Source organism: Canis lupus, chromosome 24, assembly GCF_003254725.2.
Source record: "Canis lupus dingo isolate Sandy chromosome 24, ASM325472v2, whole genome shotgun sequence".
Classification (NCBI taxonomy): domain Eukaryota; kingdom Metazoa; phylum Chordata; class Mammalia; order Carnivora; family Canidae; genus Canis; species Canis lupus.
This window is the reverse complement of record NC_064266.1, coordinates 44,401,147-44,426,542: the sequence shown is the minus strand read 5'-3', so window position 1 is coordinate 44,426,542 and position 25,396 is coordinate 44,401,147. Positions and strand designations below refer to the sequence as shown.

The window sequence follows — 25,396 nt, the reverse complement described above, 5'->3', positions numbered from 1 at the left end:
TGACTGAGCCACCCAGGTGTCCTCAGGGAACCTGTTTTATGAGGCAGCAGCATCTTAACCAACAAAGCAGAAAAGGGCGTGGTTAGAAGTGGATGTAGCTGGCCAGTCTCTCTCATGATCCTACATAAGGAAATCCTACAAAAATACTGGTAAATCAGAGATACGGGTATTCAAGAAGAGAAAATATCACACACCTGCTGGGCTTTTTCCAGCCAATCATACTGCTTTTCCCCTGGATTTGCTCAACATCCAAAAACCAATCAGTGGAAATCACCACATTAACCAAATACTGGGGAAAGGTCATATGATCATTTCGATGATACAGAAATAGCACTTGATTAAAACTCCACATCCATTCATAATTAAGAACTGTTAGCAAATTAGAAATAAGAGAGGAGAGGCATCTGGGTGGCTCAGCAGTTGAGCGTCTGCCTTTGGCTCAGGTCATGACCCTGGGGTCCTGGGATCGAGTCCCCCACAGGGAGCCTGGTTCTCCCTCTGCCTGTGTCTCTGTGTCTCTCATGAATAATAAATACAATCTTTAAAAAACAAAAAGAAATAGGAGAGGACTTCGTTGGTCTCAAAAGAATAGATACAAAATTCCTCCTGCAAATTCACACTTACTGATGAAATATTGAAAGCTTTCCCTCTAAGATCAGGAATGAGACAAAAATGTCTTTGTCTAAAATTGTACTAGCGATATTAACCAGTATGACAGGAACAAAAAGTTTAAGTATGGGATTGGAAGAAATGAAGCTATCTTTTTTTTTTCTAGAGTAATGTTTTTAGAAAATCCAAAAGAGTCTCTAAAATTAGAATAAGTTAATTTAGCAAGGTTATTACATAGAAAGTTCCTTTTCAAAAATAAATTATATTTCTATATGCCAGAACCAAAGATTTAGAAAATGATATTTAAATAATGAGATCATTTAAAAGTCATCAAAAAAATATAAAATACCCCAGAATAAATCTAGTGAAAGATGTGCATAAGACCTCCACAGAGAAAGCATCCTTGACAGGAAAGAGAAATAACCTAAATATAATGTGAGATACAGCATGTTCACAGACTAAAAGACTGAATGTTTGAAGGATCTCATTTCTTCCCAAATTGATTCACAAGGTCAGTGCAATTCCAATCAAAATCACAACAGATTGTGTGTGTGTGTTTGTGTGTGAGAGAGAGAGAGAGAGATAATTACACTAAAAATTTCATGATTTTTTAAAAGATTTATTTATTTATTTGAGAGACAGAGTGGCGGGTGGGGGGGGTGGGGAAACAGAGGGGCAGAGAGACTCTCCAGCAGATTCCCCATGAGCACAGATTCCAACTCGGGGCTCAATCCCATGACCCTGAGATCATGACCGGAGCTGAAATCAAGAGTTGGATGCTTATCCAACTAAGCTACCCAGGAGCCCCCAAATTTTCATAATCTTATACAGAAAATACAAGACCAAGAATGGCTGAGGCAATCTTGAAGAATAAAAATAAAGTGGTAGGACTTACACTATCAGAATATCCTGATTATAAATCCATAATAACAATTACAATGTGCTATTGGTACAAGGACAAAGAGACCAAGGGTGTAAACAGACCCACACAAATATGGTGAGTGACTCAGGAGAAAGGGAACAGAGCTGTGCAGTGGAAAAGGATGGGCCTCTCCAAAATGGTGCTGAACCAGTGGGATACTCATACAGGAATATCGACTCTTGATCCCTCCCTCACACCAAACCAAAGTAAGTGCTGATTGTAAACATCACAGATTAAAAACAGTAATGTTTCTAAGAGAAAACATAGAAGAAAATCTTCATGGTTTGGGGATGAGGAAATATTCCTCAAACAAGATACAAAAATGAAAATGATAAATTAACCAACATTAAAATGAAATATTTCTTTTCACCAAAAAGTACCACTAGGTGAATAAAAAGTCAAGTCACACTGAGGGAAAATATTCAAGATCTATCGCTCCACTCAAACACTCAATCTAGAATATACTTAATTAAAATTCTAGAAATTATTTTTAAAAAGACTGTCACTGTCTTCCACACTCAATTAATGAACAAGAACCTAAAGGTATGTCAAAAAGAAGACCCGCAAAGAGCCAAAAGAAAATGAAGATGTGCAAGCTTACTAATTTTCAAGGAAGCGCCAATTAAGTCACAATTGAATATTTCCATGCACCTGCTACAATGGCTACAAGGTTTTATACGGTTGATGGTGTCAGGGGTGGTATCCAATTACGGAGCAACTAGAACTCCCCCACTACTGCTGGAGAGGGATGGTGGCGTGGATGGTGGTTCACCCACATCCGAAGTCTGTGTGACGGTACCTGCTAATGCTGAGCCTATCCGATGGCAAATCACCACAAAAAAAAAAAAAAAAAAAAAGGAAAAGGAAAAGAAATCAACCAATAAACAAAAATGAGTAAAGAATGTTTCCAGAGGCACCATTCATAGCAGCCAAATGCTGGAAAAAAGCAAAGGTTAGCAACAGTAGGATGAACACGCTGGGGCATAGGGACCCAATGGAATGCTACCCAGCAAAGAGATAGTGAACTTGCGCCACCTCCAACAGCAGAGGGCATTCCCAGAAACTTAACATCCACCATAAGAAGCCCAATACAAAACAGTACATATTACATGGTTTCAACTGCGTCATGCTGGAAAACAAGAAAAACTAATCTGTGCCTAAGTCATGACAGTGGTTCTCCTTGGGGAGACGTGACTGAGGAACTCAGAGTCTTCTGAGCTACTGACGGCTTGGTTTCCTGATCTGATGACATATCAGACGCACGATGACTTAGCTGGTCTGCGCACTTAGTTTTGGGATTTTATGTAGTGCTACCGATCAATAAAATGTTGCTAAAACTTTTTCAAGTTAAAAATAACAAAATTTGTCTCTTGAACATCTATTCTGTGAAAAAAAAAAAAAGACCAGACACACCCAGGAATGTGTTTGTGTTAAAATGAAAACAAAACAAAACAAAACAAACAGGAATGATTAAAATTTCTGAGCCTCTGCTCACCTCTCTGAATGTGAACAGATGCCCGAGATGGCACACGACCAAAGAGGGCTCAGGAGAGCCTACAAGGTAGTTTGGCTTCCCCAGTTCCATCATGGTTCAAAAACAGGGATTCAAACCCAGATCCTGACATGAGAAAATGAAGCGCCCTTATTCACCCAGGGCCTCCCTTCTGGCTGTTTCAACATCATTTTATATTCCAGTGTGATGTTTTGGTTTGAAATCGGAATAAGGAAATACAAAAATTAAAACAATAACGTTTTGGTTTGAAACATCAAAGTAACTTCTTTTCCAGAGTAACTATAAATGATGGCTGTAAAAAGCCATCGCTAATGTACTAAATGTCTGGTCATTACCAACAGCGCTGGAAGGTAAATGAGCTGGGGCTGCAGTTTGGAGACAAAAGCCTCATAAAAATGGCATATATATTTGCTTCCTGAACTGCGGGTTGTCTAAAAATACACGTAAACCAGAAAATGACCTGAAGGGAACGGCATATGTGACATGACAAACACGGATGCTGGCGCTCCACTTGGCCAGCTCCGGGACGGGCCGTGCTAGGCGTGAAGACACAGCCCCTGTTGTCGCGGAGCTGCCAGTCAGCTGGTAAAGCAGAGGCACAGCCACAAACCCACAGAACCCCCTGGAAGACGGAAGTCCTCCTGAGAGGGGACCAGAGATGAAAAGGAACTCCAGGGGATCCCTGGGTGACTCAGTGGTTTAGCGCCTGCCTTCGGCCCAGGGTGTGATCCTGGAGACCGGGGATCGAGTCCCACATCGGGCTCCCGCTTGGAGCCTGCTTCTCCCTCTGCCTGTGTCTCTGCCCCTCTCTCTCTCTGTGTGTCTCTCATGAATAAATAAATAAAATCTTTAAAATATATATATTAAAAAGAAGAAAAGGAACTCTAAAAGGTAAAAGGGTTACTTCTCAGACTTGGAAATGCATCGCAGAGGCACAGGCATTCCAATTCAGATCCCAGGACACAGGCACCTGGACCGCCCTGAGTTAGGTCACTTCCATAGTGGCAGGAAGGGAAGCATCACCAAAGAGCGGGAAGCCACACATTCCTCAGCAATGCAGTATGTGGCCAACTCCTACCCAGGTGTTTGGGGGAAGGTCATGGGGGACAGTTACTGTGTACTTAGACCACGATCAACTCTGGCTTAATTCATTAGGCACAAGGGTAGAAAATCTAGAAAAAAAAAAAAAAAGAAACTGGTTCAGAATTAAGATGAACTATTTAAACTTAAAAAGAAATATAAGCAATCAAGACCAAGAGAACAGATAATCCAAATTACCTAAGAATTTTAAAACTTTTCAGTCAAAATCCACATAAGACAAAGTCAAATGAACTCTGGAATATATTCACAAGAGATGACAAAGGGTGATAAAATCTTTAATACACAAAGACCTCCTTGGAAAGTGTACAGAAGACTTAAGCAGTCTTTTGGAAAAAAGGAAAAGTAAACAATAAGAAAATGTAAAAGAAAATCCAGTTGTACAAGTTACTCCAAAGAAGCAAATTAAATAATGTTTCTATTTTTACCAAATTGGTAGTTGAATTTTTAAAAGTCAACTCATCAGAGTTTGCGAAGATTTGGAAAGACCAGCATGCAATCCGGATGGGAGTATAAATGAATGCCACCTTCTGAGAAGCACCTTGGCTGCATGTGTCAAAGGCTTATACTAGTTTATATACCTTGGACGTGATTATATTTCTAGAGAAATAATCGGGGATGTAGACAAAGATTTATGCATATGTAAACAATCTAAATAGTCCAATAGCTGTATTTAATATCAAGACATGTAATTAAATCTACAGGGTGGGGAATCCCTGGGTGGCGCAGCGGTTTGGCGCCTGCCTTTGGCCCAGGGCGCGATCCTGGAGACCTGGGATCGAATCCCACGTCAGGCTCCCGGTGCATGGAGCCTGCTTCTCCCTCTGCCTGTGTCTCTGCCTCTCTCTCTCTCTCTCTCTGTGACTATCCTAAATAAATAAATAAAATATTAAATCTACAGGGTGGTTATCAGTATTATATTTTCTGTGTGTGCACCTGTATTAAAGAGGATGACTGGGATATATTCAAATATTTGCAGTGATTAACTGGGTGATATGACTGCAGGTGATTTTCATTTTTATTTGTAAATATTCTATAAGAAGCATGGAACCCTCTCAGACACAGACAAGCTTTGTTCTCTGCAAAGTCTTCTGGAAAGCGTAGCACTTGATGTGGACCGTGAGGTCGGGGAGGAGCTTTCAGGTGACAAGAAAGCCGGGTTGCAGGGAGGACCGATGTTGGTTTGGGGGCGGAGGGGAAGTAATGGTGAGAGGTCAAGAGAGGAAGGCTGGGCACACAGGCCCCGGGAGGGACCTAGATGCTGAGCCCAGGCCTGATGAGCATGAAGAAGATGGAACTGGAAATAAGGAAGTCACTGGTGGAAGCTGGCAGAGCCAAAGGCTCTATCGCAAGGGGCCAGGTATTTCCAGGAGCCACACAAGAATTGAAAAAGAATTTTAAAAGGCCTAATTGGAGGCTAGGGGGAGTTGAAAGGATGTGTCTGCCTGAAGGGATGGCCGACAAACCCGGCTGTTCCTCTGTCCGTGATGCCCTGCAGGTGGTACCTTGACCCTGACTTGACCCTCCCCCTGTCTCCCAAAGAACAAACCAAGCTCCACAAGTCAGGTCCTAATCATGATCCACACCACGACTCATCCCTCCTGAGGTCCACTTAGACCCTGAGAGCATCCGGCTTGGGACCCAAAGCAGGAGAACGCTGTGAGTAAATGGAGCTGCTTCTGTCTTTGCCATTCTTGTCCACAATACCCAAGCAAACAGGATTCTCTGTGCTTTTAGGACACATCTATTGAGTCAAGTGGCAAACCAGGAAGGACTTAAAGAAATCTTTCCAGAAACCAATCTGGAAAAGTAAATAGAAAAAATACCACTGAACCAGAAAGACTTGATCATCAAACTAGACCCTGCCGCTTACCAGTGCCTTACATGAAACCCCACAGATTCTCCTCCCAAACAGGGAAAACCAGGGCTCAGCAGGTTCCACAAAGGCCCAGACGAGACAGTATAGGCAACAAGACCCCATAAAAGACCGTGTCCCAGTGACTACGGGTCCCCCATAACCTGTACTTCAGAGACGTTGAGAATCATGTAGGTACTGAGACACTGACTCAGGAGTCCCAGAAGTGCTGAGTCAACCTCCACAAACAAACGTCCCACCTGCGCCAACTGCCTCATCCACCTAGAATTTCCCCTGGCTTCTAAATGCATCGGCGACAAAGGGGAGGCACAAGGCATGAAACATCCACGTGCTTATTAAGACACATTAAGGATAATTTTAAGTCTCAAGTAGACGCTGACTCTCAGATTAGAAGCCACCCAATTGCCCCTCCCAGGATGACGCCAATGTACCTCAACCGATATATATGGGGAACTGCCCACCCAGGTAACCTGGTCCAGCAGCACTGGAAAGAGAGTCCAGAAATTCAAAGGTCTGCAAGATGGGGAAAAGCCCCCTGCTTCGTTAAAACACAAACACAAGAGGGGTCTGAGTGACAAAGGCTGGTTTAGCCTCCGTCTGCTGGCACACCCCTCATTAAAATCCCAAATGGATTTGTGGGGTGTCTAGCAAGTCCTTTCAATGGACAAAACTGTTCAACAAAGGGACCATGGTTATGGCTCTTTCATGGGAGTTTGACATCAGAGCACCCCAAATCAGACTCACTGGGAGGGTACATCTCAGAACTGTCGGTGTGGTTGTTGGCAGAGGAGGCCAACTCGAACCCAACAGATGAGCTTTGAGAGGCCTACCTTGCCCAAACTCTCACCAGATGAGACAAAAGCAGCTACTATATGCCTCATAAATGATCCTTGGACCCCACCCTCCAGGCTGAGAAAGCTGCTCACCTCTTGAGAGCTCCCTGGCTCCCAATGTCTTCTCTTCTTACAACCAACCAAGAACATAAGAAAAGAGGGCATCATAAGGGGTGGAGCTGGGGGAGGGGGGTGGTTAAGAACGGTGGCCTGGGAGCTTGTCCCAAGGGCCAAATAGGGTCTGGCCAAGGAACTTCCCTTCCCCTGGGGAGGGGACTGTCCCTGTATCTGAAGTTCGGCAGCCGTGTGGACCTCCCCTCTGCCCCCTTCCTGAGTGTTTAAAAGCACCCTGCTCCTGTGACAACAGTAAATCTCAGGTGTGTGTAGGGGCAGGGGGCAGATAACTTATCATAAGTCTCTGAACCAAAAAGAGCCACATTGAAACATGATATAAAACCATGATCCATCCCCCAAAGGTGTCCTGGACAAGGAGCTATAGTGACTGGCTGGGACTCAGAGAGCATGTCCCTTGGGGCAGGGGTAGAAACTGAGTATTTGGGGAGCAGCGGCGCAGCCTATAGTAGACTCTGGGACCGTAGACAGGTGCTCAGTGCCTCACCTGGGAGAGAACTATACCCCCACCTCCCTCCTCCCCGTCGTTTGACCAGATGATGACAGGAAGTGATGTAACCATAGGCCCCATGTGGGCCACTCTGGATGGATGCTTTACGGGCCACGTTTCCTGCCTCCACGGTCATGGAGATGCCTGTTGAGGTACAGCCTCTGTCGAGCTGGGTCCCAGCGGACTTGGATAAGCAGAGTTCCTTTGCTGCCCACAGTCCACATGGAGAATCAGAGAGGAATACACTCACAAGTCCCTCAGATGTTCGAGGTATCAGAGCCGCGTGAGCTAGTCCTGATGAGGGCCCCTGTCTCCTACCCTCTGCACCCCCAGCACCCCCTCCTGCAGCACAGACACATGTCCCAGGCCCGGGCAATCGAATCAGTGTGTCCCATCTCACTGGCCACAGTGACTGGCTCCGGGATGGACATGTCACAGGCCTCGGCCAATGAGAATCAGCCCCAGGACTTTTTCCAAAACTGCTGAGAGTAACATCCATCTTCCCAGGAAGGATTGTGAACTCTGAGAATACGTGCCTGGGGCTCTCGGAGCTCATGGGGAGAGCCTGCTGGGGAGGAAGCCAGACCAGGCGGGTGCAGAGCAGACCTAAGGGTGAGGATTCCCGCCCACGAGCTCTGCGCCCTGGACGCAGCCACCAGACCATCCTGGCTGGTCTGGCTCAGGAACCCCCCAGGGCCTTCCTCGCGGACACCATTCCAAGTCAGACCTGGTCCGCCCGCCCCTGGTACCAAACACGAATAGATCCCACACTCTCCCCAGGAAGAGAGCAGTAAGATGATCTGAGGAGCACGGAGGTAAAGGGCCACAGGGGCCACGTGGGGAGCTGAGCATCGCGGTGCTTTCAGCCCACGGGGAAGGCTGACTGGACACAGTGAGCGAGCCTAGCGCCTGGGCCGCGGGGAGCCGGGCTGCGGACGGTCCCCTCCCGTGGGTCGGGCCTGGGTTCTCAAACCAAAGGGCCCTGGGTTGTCCTCGCCTTTCATGCATGTGTGTGACCGTGCGTGTTCGCATTTTAAGCAAAGTCACAAGACTGGAACAAGCAAAGCAGAACAAACACTTCTTTTCCCAATTAACAGCTCTTGGAGAAATGGCTCAATTATCTTTCCAGGCCCACAAGTAATGTCCATTAACACTAATGGGATCCAGGCAGGAGCCCTAGCAGCATTGACTTCTGGAAGCCAGAAACGCCTGGTCTCTGCTCTGGGCGGGGTGAGAACGAGCATCCTCTGGGCCCAGCCACCTGGGTGGGGTCAGAGTGCCATTTGTCACTACTCCCATGCTTGCAAAAAGCCTCAGAAAGGCTGTGTACGTGATCAGAGAGGCACGGGAGGAGTTCAAACTGGAAATGTGCTGTGGTTTTGGAACCTCCCTGTGCACATCCTCATTCATTAATGAAAAGTTCCAGACCTTGGGGATCCCTGGGTGGCTCAGCGATTTAGCGCCTGCCATTGGCTCAGGGCGTGATCCTGGAGTCCCGCGATCAAGTCCTACATCAGGCTCCCTGCATGGAGCCTGCTTCTCCCTCGGCCTGTCTCTGCCTCTCTCTGTCTCTCTCTCTCTCTCTCTCTCCCTGTCTCTCATGAATAAATAAATAAGTAAAATCTTAAAAAAAAAAAAAAAAAAAAAAAAAAAAAGAAAAAAGAAAGTCCCAGATCTCACTCAGCTTCCAAGGGGACTTGTCAGCATTACACGGATCCTTCCCATTTCCTGGGACACAAAACACAGTCTGAACTCCCAAGTGAAGAGTACGGTCCTCTGCGGGTGTCCAACCGCTGCAGGCTGGTACTTCTAGCTGCCTGCCTCTTGGGTGGGCGCCCAGATTCAGGTAACAGACAGACCTGGTTGGCATCCTGAATTCTCTCATGGCACCCCATTATTCCCCTGACACCTGGCAGCTAGATATGCAGAGTGGCCTCACGAGCAGACAAAACCCAAGGGACCCTCCTCAGGAGAGAGAGGAAAGTGCCCCTCATGGAAGCAGGGATCAGGGAGACCGACTTAGTGGGAAGGTCCAGGAAGGCTTCCTGAAGGAATTGGTTCTGAATGCATCATGGTGAGCAAGATGGGGAAGGGGAGGAGGGTCCTTGTCCTGGCAATGAGAAGAGCAAGAGATGAGGTATAAAGGGAGGAGGGGGCCACAGGATGGGCCCAGCTGTTAGGAGGCTGGGGTCCAGCCCGTGTGGCCACTCACCAATCAAGCACTTGCCTTTACTTATTTATTTTGGGATCACTGCCTACAGGAGGGAAAGGGGAATTTAAAAATGGCCAGAGGGTCGTTCTCCACCGAAGACAGAGCAGAAGCCACAGGGCAGAGCTGCGTCTGCACAAAGGCATCCCGAGCCGGCCGCGGACACTCACGGGACGCACACACTCCTGCTGCTGCTGGCCCTGTGGGCGGCTGGTGGATCACATCTATGCTCGGAGGACTGAGCCGAACCACCTGGAAAGCTATTTTAAATACTCAGAGTTTCTAAGGTAACTGGTTACAAAATGAACAGATCCAAATCAGTATTTTTTTCCTAATTAGTCAGCCATCATCACCCAGATAATTTAATAGGGAACTAGCAATCCCACTCGCAACCACCGATATACAGCATTGAACACACAAACACAAAACTCAGAAGACGCCGCTGAACTCCTTGAGAAGAAGCAACAAAATTTAAACTGATTAAATTACACTGATTTTTAAAAGTCCCCAAAGAGTGGAAAGACATAGATTCATGAACGAGATGATTCACTCTGGCAAAGATGTGAATTCTGCAAAACTCCAAAATATAATGAGGTAGGTCTCATACTAAAAAATATACTGAATATATTTTAACTAATATAATTACAATTAACATATACAAATATGTAATGAGGGAGGCTGGATATTAAAACACATAACTATACTTATTAAAAGGACAGATTCAAAAAAAAATAAAATAAAAGGACAGATTCAGGGAAATAAAATAAAGTTAAAGTCCAGAAGGAGAACTTAGTATAAATAAAAGTGGGTTTATTATAAAACGTGCATTTCAAATCAGTGGCATCAATGGACAGTTTAAAGGATGGGGCTGGGTCTTTGACCTAATTCGGAAGATCAGGACCTCAGACCTCATGCTAAAATGCATTTTCTCTGAACTGAAGTTTAACTAGATAACTTTATAGAAAAGGGATCTAGCAAAGAACCAGAAGAAAATAATGAGTAGCCATGCCTCTGACCTGAGGGTGGGAATGAGCCTCTTAGGTATGAAAACAACTAACAAAGCCATAAAGGAAAACACTAGTAGATTTGACCCAATAATTTTCAAAACTTCTGGACAGGAAAACATGATGTTAAAAACACACCACACCCACAGCAGAATGCTACTCGCTGGAGCAAATATTTTTATCACACACAACAGGAATCCACCTGCACCCTGAGAGCACACCTGAAGCCACCTTGGGCCAAACCCCGAGGAGCCACTTTACGCTTTGCTGCTGAGAGTGACGCACGGCTCCTCCTCTCCGGAGAGTTACTTAGCAAAAACGTATAAAAGCCATAAATCATGTTCAGATCCTTCAACCCAAGAATTTCACTTCTGAAGATGGATTGCAAGGAAATGAGTGAAGGTGGCCCTGAAGACGGCCGCGGGCAGGGGCTTCCAACATGACTCGCGTTCAGTGAAATGACATCCTGCTATTCAAAGTCGTGTTTTCAAAGGCATCTTAAAAATAAGCAATTACTGGTATTAGATGAAAAACAAGCAGGATACAAAACTCAACATGGAGAACTACCCAGATTTTGCTTTGAAACATGTGACACGCATACACTTAACTTGATTCCATTCAGTAATGGGCCTTGAGCATCTCAGGGGTAGACGGACATTCTAGACAGATGACGGGCCTGTCTGGTTGGACTTAAGGTCCGATCTGTAAGATCTGTCTCTCTTACACACACACACACACACACACACACACGGGATATACACCAAAATGTTAATGATGCCTGGTGGAACTCAGGTAATACTTTTCTTTCTTAGGCTTACCTGAAAATGTTCCTTCCATCATGCCCGTGTCATATTCTCATAATTAGAAATAAGACTTTGGGTCAAATTCTCCCCACTTCCTACTGAGGACAGCGTCCTTCCCCTCTAAGAAGATGCAAGCCTCTCTCCAGAGTGGGTGTAAAGCTCTACGCTCTTCCAGGACTGGCTGAGCATCATCTCAATCTCCTTTCTCTGAACATAATTCCCTTTGCTACAATCAAGAATGGGTGAGGAGAAAGAATAGGAGACAATGATGTGCCTACTGTGTTTGAAAAATCTAAATGACCTTTCAGAAGACTCCGGCTTAAAATAAATGCATGAGTCAGGAACAGGTGATCCCCAATGACTAAACAGCCTCACGAAAATACCTTCAAACCCTCCCCAACTGTACATAATCCCCCCAAAAAAGGCCATTCACGCTCCTAGGTACAGACGAGAAAATGGAAATTCCGTCCGAAAGCTTCAGGACCCGATCGGACACACGTATGTATGGCGCTTGTCGGCCCACCAGGGCTGGAGGTGGGCAGAATGAAGGCGAAGGCGAAGGCGAAGGCGAAGGCGAAGGCGAAGGCGAAGGGGAAGGGGAAGGGGAAGGGGAAGGGGAAGGGGAAGGGGAAGGGAAGGGAAGGGAAGGGGAGAGAAGCCTCACTCTAAGAAGGATCACTTTGACATGGAGTCTTGCAAACGTGTCCGTGTAGAATGTACGGCACCGTGGACTCATCCCTTCTGTTCTGCAGGGAGGGGATGTGGGCCAAACGCCGGAGGAGCTGCATGAAAACTTGTCATGGTCCCCGAGACGCAGCCCACACCCCTGAAGTCGGACCTGCCCGCAGCCTCCTCATTGGAAGAACGTGGCCAGTGTAGACGTGAGGCGACCATCGATGATGACCATCGGGCCATCACCGATCACCGTCATTCAGCCCAACCCACAGATATCCTTCCAGCCTCTGCCCTGTGGCCCAGGCACCACTCTAGGGCTGGGATATGGGGCCAGGGGTGAGCCAGATGGGGGACGAGTGGGGCCCTCCCTCCTGCGGGGACGCAGGGAACAGACGAGCACACAGATGGGACCATTTCAGGGAGTGAAAAGCGTCACAGAGGAAATCAAAACAGGAGCCCGTGAGGAATTCCGGGGCAGGGTCGATTCTTTTCAGAAGTGGTCAGGGAGGGCTTCTCAGAGGAGGTGTCATGTGAGCTGCGTGGGCCCAGCCAGGGAGATGACTGGCATGAGAGCCTTCAGGACAGAGGGAAGAAGTGTGAGGTGCTGGTGCAGGACTCCGTGTGGCACTGGACGGCTGGCAGGCTTGGAGTGAAGGGAGGGGACACAGTAGGGGATGAGGCCGGACAGGGCAGCGAGGGCGGGGGGGCCTCTGGTCCCCGGGGAGCACCTGCGTGGTGTTCTAGATGCAGTGGGATTCACAGGCAAAATCTAATACATTAGTTTCAGAGGTAAATTTAGTGATTCATCAGTTGCATATGAAAATATTTTTTAAAAAAGACTGTGCCAATAATAGGGAGCGACCAAGAGGCCCCTCAGCGGGAAACCAACAAACTGTGGCATCTCCAGACAATGGAATATTGAAGGATAAAAAGAAATGGGCTATCAAGACACGGAGGGGCAAGGAGGAGACACGGCGTCAGAAGCCAGCCTGAGCGGTGCGCACACTGTGAGGTCCCTTCCTACTAAAGGTGACACGGCAGGGGCCTGGGGGAGGAAGCGAGGGGCAGGCGAAGCCCAGGGCATGTTCAGGGCCCCGAAGCTACTCTGTCCGATGCTGTGAGGGTGGATATGTGACCTTACACACTTGTCAAAACCCACAGAACGCCCAACACCAAGGGTGAGCCCCAACGTCCACTGCGGACTTCTGTTAATGTATCAGGATCGGCCCATCGCTTGTAACAAAAGTTGTCACACTACTGCAAGGTGTCGATCACAGGAGAAATGTGGGGGAGAGAAAGTATATGGAAACTCTGCTTTCTGTACAATTTTTCTCTAACCCTAAAACCGCTCTAAACAATAAAATCTATTATAAAAAGGAGAGTTGCCGTTGCAACAGTCCTATGATCCACCTGTATCTGTCCTGGTCCTTCCCATCCTCCTGGGCCCTACCTATGAACTAGACCCTCAGAGTGACTGGTGCCCCCAGAGCCTGGCGGGCAGGTGGCATCCAGGGGCAGCCGCCAGCCACAGGACAGCCAGTTGGAGCAGGGTGTCGCTTCATTAGACACCTGGTTTCCCGGTTCAGCTACTACTTAGTGTCTCAGAGCCTCTGTTTCTCATCTGTAAAACCAAAATAAAACTCTCACTGCCCAGACCCGGAGGGGCAAGGGAGATGACCGAGCACAGCACTGAGCCTGATGCCTGGTACATGGCGAGCTTTTACTAAACACAGGCAGAAAACCTAAAAACTCATGATAGCTGGGATCCCTGGGTGGCTCAGCGGTTTAGCGCCTGCCTTTGGCCCAGGGCGCGATCCTGGAGTCCCAGGATTGAGTCGCGCATCGGGCTCCCAGTGCATGGAACCTGCTTCTCCCTCCTCCTGTGTCTCTGCCTCTCTCTCTCTCTCTATGTCTATCATAAATAAATAAATTAAATAAATAAATAAATAAATAAATAAATAAATAAATAAATAAATAAATCTTAAAAAAAAACTCATGGTAGCTTATCAACCACGTTTGTATTGTGTGGGTCAGAGGATGACATGGTTTCACACCAGGCTTAAAATTTTCTGTTGTGAAAAAATATAAGACATGCAACATCTGGGAAACATAGGGAAGGGATCCATGGACTGCCACGTACCCATCACCCCAACTTCGACAGCACGATGCTGGAGGGTCCCCTCTTGCACACGCCCACCCCCAGCCCCGCCCCCTGGCCCACTGCATGATCGTGAGGCCAATGCAGGACATCACACAGCTGTAACTGTGGCTTGAATTTAACCCAGAAACAACTTCTATTTGTAAGCATTTTTCTTGTTGCCACACCTTTTAGAATGTTCAGTCCACCTGGCATGGTGAGGGGGGCCAGAAACAGAGTCCCTACCAATTTCTGTGTGGTTGCAAATTGGTATACCATCTTTGCAGGTCAATTTTTCCTGTCTATCCAAATGAAACTGCTGGGCTGAGCAGTGACAATCACCAGACCACACACTACAAATAAACCTGAACCCAGAATGAAGACGTGTACACAGGTGAGTGTTCTTTCTAGAGCTGATTTGATTGATGAGCATTTAGAAGCAGCTTCAGTATCCTGGTGGGCAGGGCTCTGGAGGAGAACATTCTGCTACGGGTTCTCCTTAGAACATCAAGCAGCACAGAGAAAGAACGAGCAAGACTGGCATGGACTGAGACGGGATGCTCAACGAGAAATACTGCCAAGTAATAAAAGGTTCAAAACGGCTTGTACAGAATGATGTCACAAGTGTAAACAAGCAGGGATGCACGCACATGTAGGCATACGTACTGTGCAACAAGTTTATCTTCAGGAAGTCAAAGAACAGGCCAGAACTGGGCAGCCAGTGACAGTCGGGGGGGTTCCCTGTCTAATAACTGATGATGATGATCATGATGGTGATGATGATAGTGATGATGGTGGTGGTGGTGGTGATGATGGTGATGGTGGAGATGGTGGTGGTGGTGGTGGTGATGATGGTGATGGTGGTGATGATGGTGGTGGTGATGGTGGTGATGGTAGTGATGGTGGTGATGGTGGTGGTGGTGGTGGTGATGATGGTGGTGATGGTGATGATGGTGGTGGTGACAATGGTGACAAAGGTGATGGTGACAATGCTGATGATGGTGATGGTGATGATGATGATGGTGGTGATGGTGGTGGTGACAATGGTGACAAAGGTGATGGTGACAATGGTGATGATGATGATGGTGATGATGGTGATGATGGTGGTGGTGATAGCGATGATGGTGATGGTAATGATGATGATGGTGGTGATGGTGGTGATGGTGGGGGTGATGGTGATGATGGTGATGGTGACAATGGTAACAAAGGTGATGGTGACAATGGTGATGATGGTGATGGTGATGATAACGGTGTTAGTGGTGATGGTGATGATGACAGTGTGCACCTTCTCCTGATGCTTCATTTCCTTCTTACCACACATGCATTTTCTACTCAAATGTTTTTTAAATAAACGTAAGGAGGAACAAGAAAGAAAGAAAACCATTTTCCAGTTCAGGCATAAGACCCAGTGCCCACGGGGATTTCAAAGGAGTCATACACCCAGGAGACCAGAGTCAAGAAAACTAAGAGCATAAATAGGAATGCCAGGGCTTCACAGGTCACAGGGGTGTGTGAGGGCCAGTGAGTTCCTCAGAAATCAGCGGCTTCTGGTTTTGAAGCTGCTGCTTCAAGACATGTGTCCTGCAGCTCTTGGTCCTGAATCTAGAGGACGCCACACTGGACGCAGCCCAAGACTTAACATAAGGACGTGGGGCCGTCTCCCCACAAACTCACCCCCACCCCACGCCTGTTGGCAGATAAAGACAGCGGCTAATGGCGTAGCATGTTTGTCCTTTCCTGACTTGGTGTGACATTTCCCTGCTCTTGTGCTTATTAAAAATAAAAAGCGACATCCCTTTCAGTCAATACTCGAGCAATCTGCTGATGTTTTTGGAGCTCCGACATGACCTTTGGACTTATTTTGGCCTTGGGAATTTTGGATCAGCAGGAACACTGGGGTATCCAGAACAAGTCGTGTTTCTGAACGTACATCCCGGGCCCTGCCGATCTGCTTTCAACATTCTGTGGCTTACATGGCCAGAGCGTGGTGATTTGAGGTCTTACCAGACAGAAAAATATTATCACAGATGAAGTCGATTAGAGGATTTATTTGTGTGCCTTGTAGTTAGAGAATTAGGACCACGGACGGTTCTGGGGACTGCACGGTAAGTAATTAATAAGCGCCTGCTGGAGACATCCTCTAGGAGAAAATGACCTCACAAAACAGACAAATCAACCTTGAACTTAAAATATAACTCTTCAGCCCTCCCCTCTATATTCCTCCTGAAATAAATCTCTCTCTTTTAAAATCATTTCTCTAACTTCTCTGAATAATAATAAAAAAAAAATTTTTTTAAAGCACAGGGGTGGTTGCCTGGGTGGCTCCGTCAATTAAGCATCTGACTCTGGATCTCCACTAAGGTCTTGATCTCAGAGTCATGAATTCAAGCCTTGCGTTGGGCTCTTTAAAAATAAACAAAAAAATAAAAATAATAACTAAAGGCACAGGCAATAATATATTCAACACAGAGAACTGGCGGTCGTTAGTGCTGTTGTTTGGTGTGTGTACGTGATGATTTATAATACACGCCGTGAGGCACCCGCCCGGGGAAAGCTGAAATGCTCCTTTGCTCCTTTCACTCCCAGAAGGATCGGCCATCAGGGATGTGGTCTGTGCACCTCAAGTTCTGGTCCACACTTGCACACGTGCTTGCTCACACACACTCTCTGCTTCTCTCTCCCAGCGCCCTTCCCACCCACACCTACATATGTATGATATTGCCTACTGGGGTGGGGGGTAGGTTTACAAACATGAGAGCACACTGTACATTTTGTCTTGCCCCTTGATTTTGTCATAGAAATTTAGTTCGTTTTTTTTAACTACTGGCCGGCATCCCAGGTAAGAACACACCAGATCTGATCTAGCAGGCCCCTCACGGGAAAGGTTATTTGGGGTTTTTTTTTTTTCAGTTATTTATTATTACCCATAATGCCCTCACTGTAGGGCTCCCCTATGGCCTCCTTGCTCCATGTCTCCTTGCCTAGAAATAGATATGGGGGTGGGGGAGGGGAATGCACATTTCCAATTTCATTTGATTCTGCCAAACTGCTATTCTAAAATAGCCGCCCCAACCTATACCTGTAATGCACCAGAGCTGTTTCCCCACATTTTTGTCAACACCTGACATTATCAAAGATTTAAAATGTTCGGTCAATCCCTTGGGTGAAAAATGTTCCACCTCTTCTCTTTTCTCCTGCCTTCTTCTAACCTTCTCTGTTCCCTTCTTGGCTGGTGCACTGCCTAAAACACTGTGCACAATAAATAACCATTTCCTCGGTCCTCATGGGTAACTAAGCCATCACTGCTACCTGAGGCTGGGGAAGGGCGCATGACTCGCCAATGGTCCCACAGCTAAGAAATGGCAGTGAGTCTACAGCCAAGTTTCCTGTGGTCCTGGTAACCACTGCTTGATATCTGTTAGGGGCCTCTGTGTGCAAAGGCAGGGATAGAGAAGTAGGTCTGGGCCACCATGAAAAATAAGCACCCTCTTCCTATTTCCGTGAAGTCAGGACACCAACCTGTGATGCATCTGGATCCACTGTTCCTGCAGCAAGCAGTAAAATATGATGCCATCACATGCTGAGAAGGAGGTAAGGAAGCTGTTCAGGGGGACATGCACACGCCTACCACCTTTGTGGAAGGCTCTAGGGAAGGCTCCTGGGCTCCTGTCCACACCTGGGGTGACTCACCTCAACCCTCTGAGCCTCAGCTTCATAGCTGGTTAAGTGGGGCCATACTGCTCCCCTGGGGCCCTGGTGAGAACTGGTGAATGGTGCTCATGGGTGATCACCATCACATCGCCAGGGAACTATTACCAGCCCTCTCGCCTCTCTGCAGACGTCGGGATGAAGCCCCTCACCCTCTGTTCCACTCCAAGACTCATCTCTGGATTGCTGCTGATAGATTCGGTGTCCATCCACTTGTCCAGCCAGAGAGCACCCAGTAGGAAAGCCTGACCCCTTCCAATGCCCCAGTGTTGACTCAGGCAAAGCAAGAATGAGGTGGGAGGAAGTTTGCCGGCCTTTAAGTGCCCCCAAAGCAGACCTGGGCATCCTGAGAAGCTGCTCAGGGTCCTGTCAACCCAAAGGGGCCCGATGCCGGCCGGCCCCTCTTCAAGGCCATTGGCTTGCATTCTCTGTGGGCCGCTGCCCAGGGAGCCTGGCACGGCCGAGTCAGGGCAGGGGCAGCTCCTTAATATTCACCAAGTGGCTCTGGCCTTCTCGGCGAGGCGGGCTGGAATACAAATGCCCCACGTCTGAAGACACAAACTCCACTTGGGTGTGGACAGCATCCCAACACAGTGGGGGAATGAACCGCACCTGCCCGAGGCAGACTCCAGCACGGTTGGCCACTCAGGAAAAATGGGCAGGTCCCCCCCATGTACAAAGGAGGCAGCTCAGGCCATCAGTCCAAGCCCACTCCCGTTGTGGCCACCCCGAAGAGGCTCTCGGGAACGCCCTGGAGAAGCCGGCTGTCCACCACCGGCTGCTAATCAACGCCGTGTTTACAGTCAGAGAGACACATCGTCGGACCGTTTGTGTAATTTATAGCCAGCCAACCGTCGTCCTGAACACTTTGGGAATCTGTAAGTGCTCTCTGCTTTGACCTCCATTTAATTTCATTTTGTGCTAGTACCAGAGAATATAAAGCATTTCTCTCTACATGTGACCCTCCAGATACAGGTTTCCCTTGCTATCTCAAAGTAGAACATTCCTATGAAACCTTTCATAAGCCAAAATAACATAAAGGGAAGAAGCAATCACCATGCATTTATATGGAAAAATTATTTTTGGCATTCCCAGCCCCCAGAGTAACCTCTCTTGGGCTTTTCTGATACCTGAGGACACATCTTGACAACAGATGCACAAAATAAATCAAGATAAAGCACAGATGCCCACAGACACGGTTCAGGCTCTTGGCAGCTGGAAGTTGAGATGCTGCGTGTGGTTCCCAAGGAAGGAGCTGGGGGCGCCACCCTCGCACCCCGGGGCGCGCTGCCCCTCTGACAGCCCGCTGCCAAACCTGCGCTGAAAGAGTTTATGAAAATATTCTCTGGATTTCTTTTGGTTAATGGTTAGCAAAAATGGGTACTAACCAGGTCTTTCATGAAAGTGAAGCGGCCTAAGGCCAGCTTTTGGAAGGTGGGGGTCCCTGTAACCTAGCACACGGTCCACCGTAGTCCCAAATAGATGTGACACATCTGAAATGTAGAGCTGACGTTGATGGGGCCGGGCTGAGTGCATTAGCTCATTTAGGCTTCCCCGAAGCTGAGCAAAATAAACACTCTCCATGAGGTAGATACTGCTAAATCCTCGTTCTCTAGATAGGCATTGAGTTAAAGAGGTAAAATGAAAAAAAAAAAAAAGAGGTAAAATGAAAACTGTCTGCCCTCCAAATCCTCCATCAATAATATATTCATGTGAAAAAGTTCACAAAATAACGTGGGGTTAAAAAACATAGCATACAGTGAAACTAATACAACGCTCTATGTTAACTGTACTGGAATTAAAATTTTAAAAACGTAATTTAAAAAAAGCATACACACACAGGGGATCCCTGGGTTGGCTCAGCGGTTGGGTGCCTGCCTCAGGCCCAGGGTGTGATCCTGGGGTCCCGGGATCGAGTCCCACATCGGACTCCCTGCGTGGAGCCTGCTTCTCTCTCTGCCTGTCTCTCTCTCTCTCTCTCTCTCGAATAAATAAATAAAATCTTTTAAAACACACACACACAGAGGATATAACATAAGTGGCATGATTCCAATTTTGTTTAGGGAATCTTTACACACATGAATAGGGAAAAACGCTGTAATGAGCTCGAGCAAGATGCCAACAGTGTTCACCTCTGGGTGGTTTTTATTTTCACATAAAAGGGGCGAGCATTTGTGGGCGGTGGATGGCTGTGCGGTCCCGTCTCTGGAGCTCAGTCTCCTCATCTGTAATACGGGGATAAGTACAGCACCTGCCTCCAGGGGTGTTGGAAGAGTGAAGGTTTAATCCGCGGAGCGTGCAGAGGATGGTCTCCGACATGCTGTCCAAAACCATTAGCTGCTAACAGCAGCGGAATCCGTCCTTGCCTATCTTCCTCCTCCCCGAGGTCACAGAGGCCCATGACGGAATCATGACCACGCCAGCAGTCCAGGCCTCCGGCAACGGACAGTCAACATCATCACGGGCAGTTGGCCAGATGCTATTTATACGCGGATGCTAACTCAGAGCGAGCACAAGCAAGGGCACCTCGGCGCCGAGCCACGTGTGACCTTCTGGATTCTCACCCACTTCTATTTATTGTGATTCCGGTCCCGTGGCCCTGCTGCGTAGATGCTTGCCAGGCTCGCTTTCACACCACCCGCTCCCTTGCCTGGTACTTGTGAGATTTTTCCCACAAGGTCAGGGGAGCCAGCCCCTCTAATAGAGCTCGCTTCCAACACTAAAACAAAGAAGCGGCATTGGCTACGTTGTTATTTTGCTCACAACACCAGCAGCAGAGTGAAAATCAGAGTTGAATTCCTTAGTTCCGTCCTTTTCCTCTCAAATCAACACAGCAGAAGGTGGTACTTCAGCCTAAAAGGGCAAATTTATTTTTTTAACTTTATTTATTTATTCATTCATGAGGGATAGAGAGAGAGAGGCAGAGACACAGGCAGAGGGAGAAGCAGGCTCCCCATGAGGAGTCCGATGTGGGACTCGATCCCGGGACCCCGGGGTGATGCCCTGAGCCGAAGGCGGGCGCTCAACCGCTGGGCCACCCAGGAGCCCCCAGAAGGGCCAATTTAAATCAAAGGCAGAGGGATCCCTGGGTGGCGCAGCGGTTTAGCGCCTGCCTTTGGCCCAGGGCGCGATCCTGGAGACCCGGGATCGAATCCCACGTCGGGCTCCCGGTGCATGGAGCCTGCTTCTCCCTCTGCCTATGTCTCTGCCTCTCTCTCTCTGTGACTATCATAAATAAATAAAAATTTAAAAAATAAATAAATAAATAAATAAATCAAAGGCAGAACACGAGGCCACCTGCTGATGAGGCATCCCCTGAGCAGCAGGCGAGACCAGCTTTGGAGCTGGAAGGTCCAGGCTGGGGAGTGGGGTCGGGGGCGAGCAGCCCAAATGTGGGGCCTGCCTGGTTTGTCACCAACACCACTCACCATCGCCCCCATAAATCACCGTGTTCCCTCTAGCAAACGAGAGCTACGCCAAAGGCTGCAAGCATCCCTCCAGGTTCGAATCCGGCAGTTCCCACACGTCTACAATCCTGCTAATGTGATCCGGGGATTCGGGAGACCTACAGTAGGTAAGCTAAAATTTAAATGGGGGAAAAAAAAAACAGGAAAAAAAAAACATAAAGAGGAATAAGGGATGAGAGGAACCACAGATTTCTCTCTTACTAAGAGAATACAGTGATAATTAAAACAATGCGGTGTTGTTGCAAGAAGAGACTGATGTCAACGAGACAAAATTACTCAGTAAGTGGAGTTAGGAAAATCGGTGGCAAATGGGAATAAAAGTAGGTTGGCTCCATCCCTCACATTTTACACGAAAATAAATTCCAGCTTTATCAGAGCTTTAAATATACAAAGGATGAAAGCATAAGAAGAGTAAAACATTTAAGACACCATCTCGGGGTGGAAAAGACCTTTCTAACTATGCTATGAAACCCAGACGCCATAAACGAAAGAACATCTTGATAAAGTCACCTACATAAAAATGAAAATGTGTGTATGACAAAAATCACTCTAAGCAGTCAAAAGACTAGTATCAAACCAAGGAAAAATACTTGCAACTCATATCTCAGACGCACAGCTAAACGCCCCTAATAGATGAGCATTCAGAAATAGAAAAAGCAAACAAACAAATGGTTCGGAAGCAAGCAGAGCACGAGTCACCCCTGCAGACACCCAGGGGAGGGGGTCCCGGCTGCAGGCGAGGCCACCGCCGGGACACGCGGGCAGCCACGTGGCAGCTTCAGTGGCCGAGTCCCACTCTCTTACCCATGACCTCCTGCCCCCGATTTGCCCTGCCACCTCCTGAACGGGGGACCCCACAGGCCTCCTTCTCTTGACAACATCCAACCCAGAGCCGGCCCTCGCTTCCTGCGTTCCTTCCAGAATCATCCAGCTCATGCCCAAACCATACAAGCAGCCCCTTCCAGGCCACCTTCTCCCAAGGAAGCTACAAAGGCCCCCGAATGGCATGTCCCCCCACACTGCAGCAAGTTCAATAAAACTCACTTTACCTGACTGCAGAATGTTGCTGGTGGCCTCTGATGGCTCGTCTTCATCAGTATATGACACACAGCAGATAGTCCGTTAAATATTGATTAGTAGTAGTAGCAGTAGGAGTAGTAGCGGTTGCACAGAGACCTTCTAGGATACAAAGAGCAGGGGCTCTGGGAACGGCGAACTGAAGACGGTCCCCTTACCTGAGGACCCCAAATCTGAAAACACTCCCAACACGATGCTTCAGCAACCGAACGAAGAAAGGTTTACTAGGAGGACAATGAGGAGAGAGACCTTTCCTGCTTGGACCTCCGAGCTCTCCGTAAGGCACACGGCTCCTCACAACACTCGAGGTCCATCCCCACTCTACACGCGTGACTGTACCCCGAAGAGTGCTAAAGACCTGGGATGTGGTGGCACGAGGTAGGTGAGGCTGCCTTTCACGGAGCCAACAGTCCAGTGGGCGAGAGAACCAAACAGAACCTCAACTCAGACAGTGACAGTAGGTTCCGGGTGTCCCAAAGGACCAAGAAGATGTGATGGGTCCTGGAGAAGATGTAGTTCTTAGACGGGATGGGAGGGGGGCGCAGGATCAGCCAGGCAAAGTCCTAGGTCTGCACATGTCATGCGGTGAAGCTCACGTCTTTAAGAGCTCCCATACCAGTGGCAGCATGTGTCAAGGTCCTGAGGTTGGAAGGACTGCCATGCCATCGTGAGGCTAGAGGGGCAGGGAGGGGCCAGGGCAGGCAGGCCAGACAGGCACGGGGAGGAGTTTGGGTGTTTTTATCTTGCAAGTCCTGGGCAGCCCCTGAGGAATTCTGAGCAAGATGGGAACCTAGGAGGAGGGGCTGGAAACAAAGCCATGAGATCTGAGGCTTAAAAAGATCATTCCAATTACCCAGCAGAAACCCAATTAGATGGGCCTATCAGAGGAAGCTGGTGGGGGGAAGGAGGTCAGGATGCAGCTGCATCCCCCAGACAAGAGATGAGGAGGCCTGGACCCTGGTGGTGGCAGGAGGTGACGAGAAGCAGGTGGATTTGAGAAGCGCTCGGGGGAGGGTCTGCCGCCTGCAGGGCTACTGGTGGCGATGTGGGGTGAGGAGGCAAACAGGCAGGTGGGAAGCAGCATCGTACCCTGGGAACACTGCAGACAGAGAGGGATTGCAGCTGGGGACCCCCCCAAACCTCGGTCTCCCTCAGTGTCCAGTGACCAGGCCGGACTAACTGTAGGGCTTTCCGATCTCATTTCACCAGCCAGAGAAGGACTCCAACCAACCCACAGGGCACCCTGGGATGTAAGCCAACCAGATGGGAGGGGACAGGGTGTGGGGCCCTCGGCCCACAGGGTTCTGGGTGGGCGGCACCCCCATCAAACCCTGAAAGATCCAACAGGTGTGGGGGAAGCACAGACCTCAACCACTCGGCCAGGCCCCTGCCGACGCCGTCTGGCTCTCATATCTGAGTCCATCTGACTCCTCCCATGCTGCCCTTCTCGCCAGGGGACCCCTGGGCCTTCCGAGCAGCCACAGCACAGCAGCAGGGACTGAGTTCCGCCCTCCCCAGGGTTGGCAGCTCTCTGCCCAGAAGTCAACATCTTTGCCCTCAACCCTGGCAAACCCACATGGCAACCCCCCTGGCACGATGATAAGCCTGTACCCTGCAAAAAATAAAAAACAAAAAATTGGCTCTTAAAACGTGCATTTAAAAATACCCATGGGATGGTGTGGGTATATATAGAGAGAATGAAGCCAGGCTCTTCAGCCCACACAGAATGCAAATGTGTGCCTTGAAGAAATCTATGTTGTATCTTAAATAGAGGCCCGAGACACGAGCGCCACTAAATAACAGAAACTGGCATTCGGAGCAATCGTGACGGCACCCAGCCTGCTGTGCTCCGCTGCTCCCTGGGCCTGATCCTGGGCCTGATCGCTTCCAACCAGCCCCAGGAACTAGAGCTGCCCCCGACCCTGCGGTCCGCGGAGAGGGTGTCATCAGGACTTATTTACTTACTTATTCAGAGTCTGTTCTTTACCCTCACCATGTTTCAGAAAGGAGGTAAGATAGCTTACAAAAATATCCGTGGTGGTTTAAAAAAAAAAACAAAAGATGAAACAGATATGTGGGAAAAAAAAAAAAAAGAACATGACTCTATGGTTTAAATACATAAAACACATACTGAAGGATTCTGTGCAGAGACCTGAAGTCTGACTTGAAGTGGGATGCCAGGCTTCCTAGCAACCCCGGGGAAGAAAGACGCAAGATCCGATACAACATTCTCCGCATCCCCCAAATGAAGCAAAGCAGGCTTCTCTGGTACCGAGAATAATGTCTCCCCGTGGCTTCTCACAAAGCAGGTGTTTGGGATGGAGAGAAGCATGTGCCCAATGCTGTCCCACCAGAGAAAAGGGGGAGAAGCCTACACAGCCCCAAAGACCCCCCAACTCCCATCCCGTCTATTCCTACTCCCCTTACCCTGCCTTCCACTGGAGTCCTCCGAAAACCTCCCAAGAATCTTTCTTGTACCACTTTTATGGGTTTTTGTCATACGTGCATGCTCAGCTACGTGAGAATTTACTATATTCTAAATCAACTCGCTTGTGCGCCTAAATACATCCATTAAAGAAGCTTTGCACCCCTGCTCTAATAAGAAAATCAGAATCAATTTCCAGAAATGTTAAGTGGCCACAAAATAAATGCAATAAATTGAAACAAGTCAATGTGATTTTTTTATACTCTGGCGCTGGACTGCATGCCTCTGGCTATTCTCCACCCGTTAGAAGAAGAAAATCAGCCAGCATTTGGGGTCAAAGACACACCAGCCACAAACTAAAAGTTTCTCCTTGATACTCAACAACCAGAAGCCTGGGAGAGAATTCAAAAGGGACCAG

The 25,396-nt window shown here is 48.1% G+C and overlaps 1 protein-coding gene and 1 long non-coding RNA gene across 3 annotated transcripts in view; one reads left to right on the top strand and one right to left on the bottom strand.

Moving 5' to 3' along the window:
• Positions 1 to 25,396, bottom strand: part of PHACTR3 (phosphatase and actin regulator 3) — a 210,133-nt gene that overhangs the window by 112,657 nt on the left and 72,080 nt on the right. The gene's annotated exons all lie outside the window — the stretch shown is intronic.
• LOC112674206 (uncharacterized) lies at positions 20,448 to 22,520 on the top strand. Its single transcript, XR_003145319.3, has 3 exons — positions 20,448 to 20,662; positions 21,471 to 21,583; positions 22,337 to 22,520. It is a non-coding gene; the product is annotated as an uncharacterized LOC112674206 (long non-coding RNA).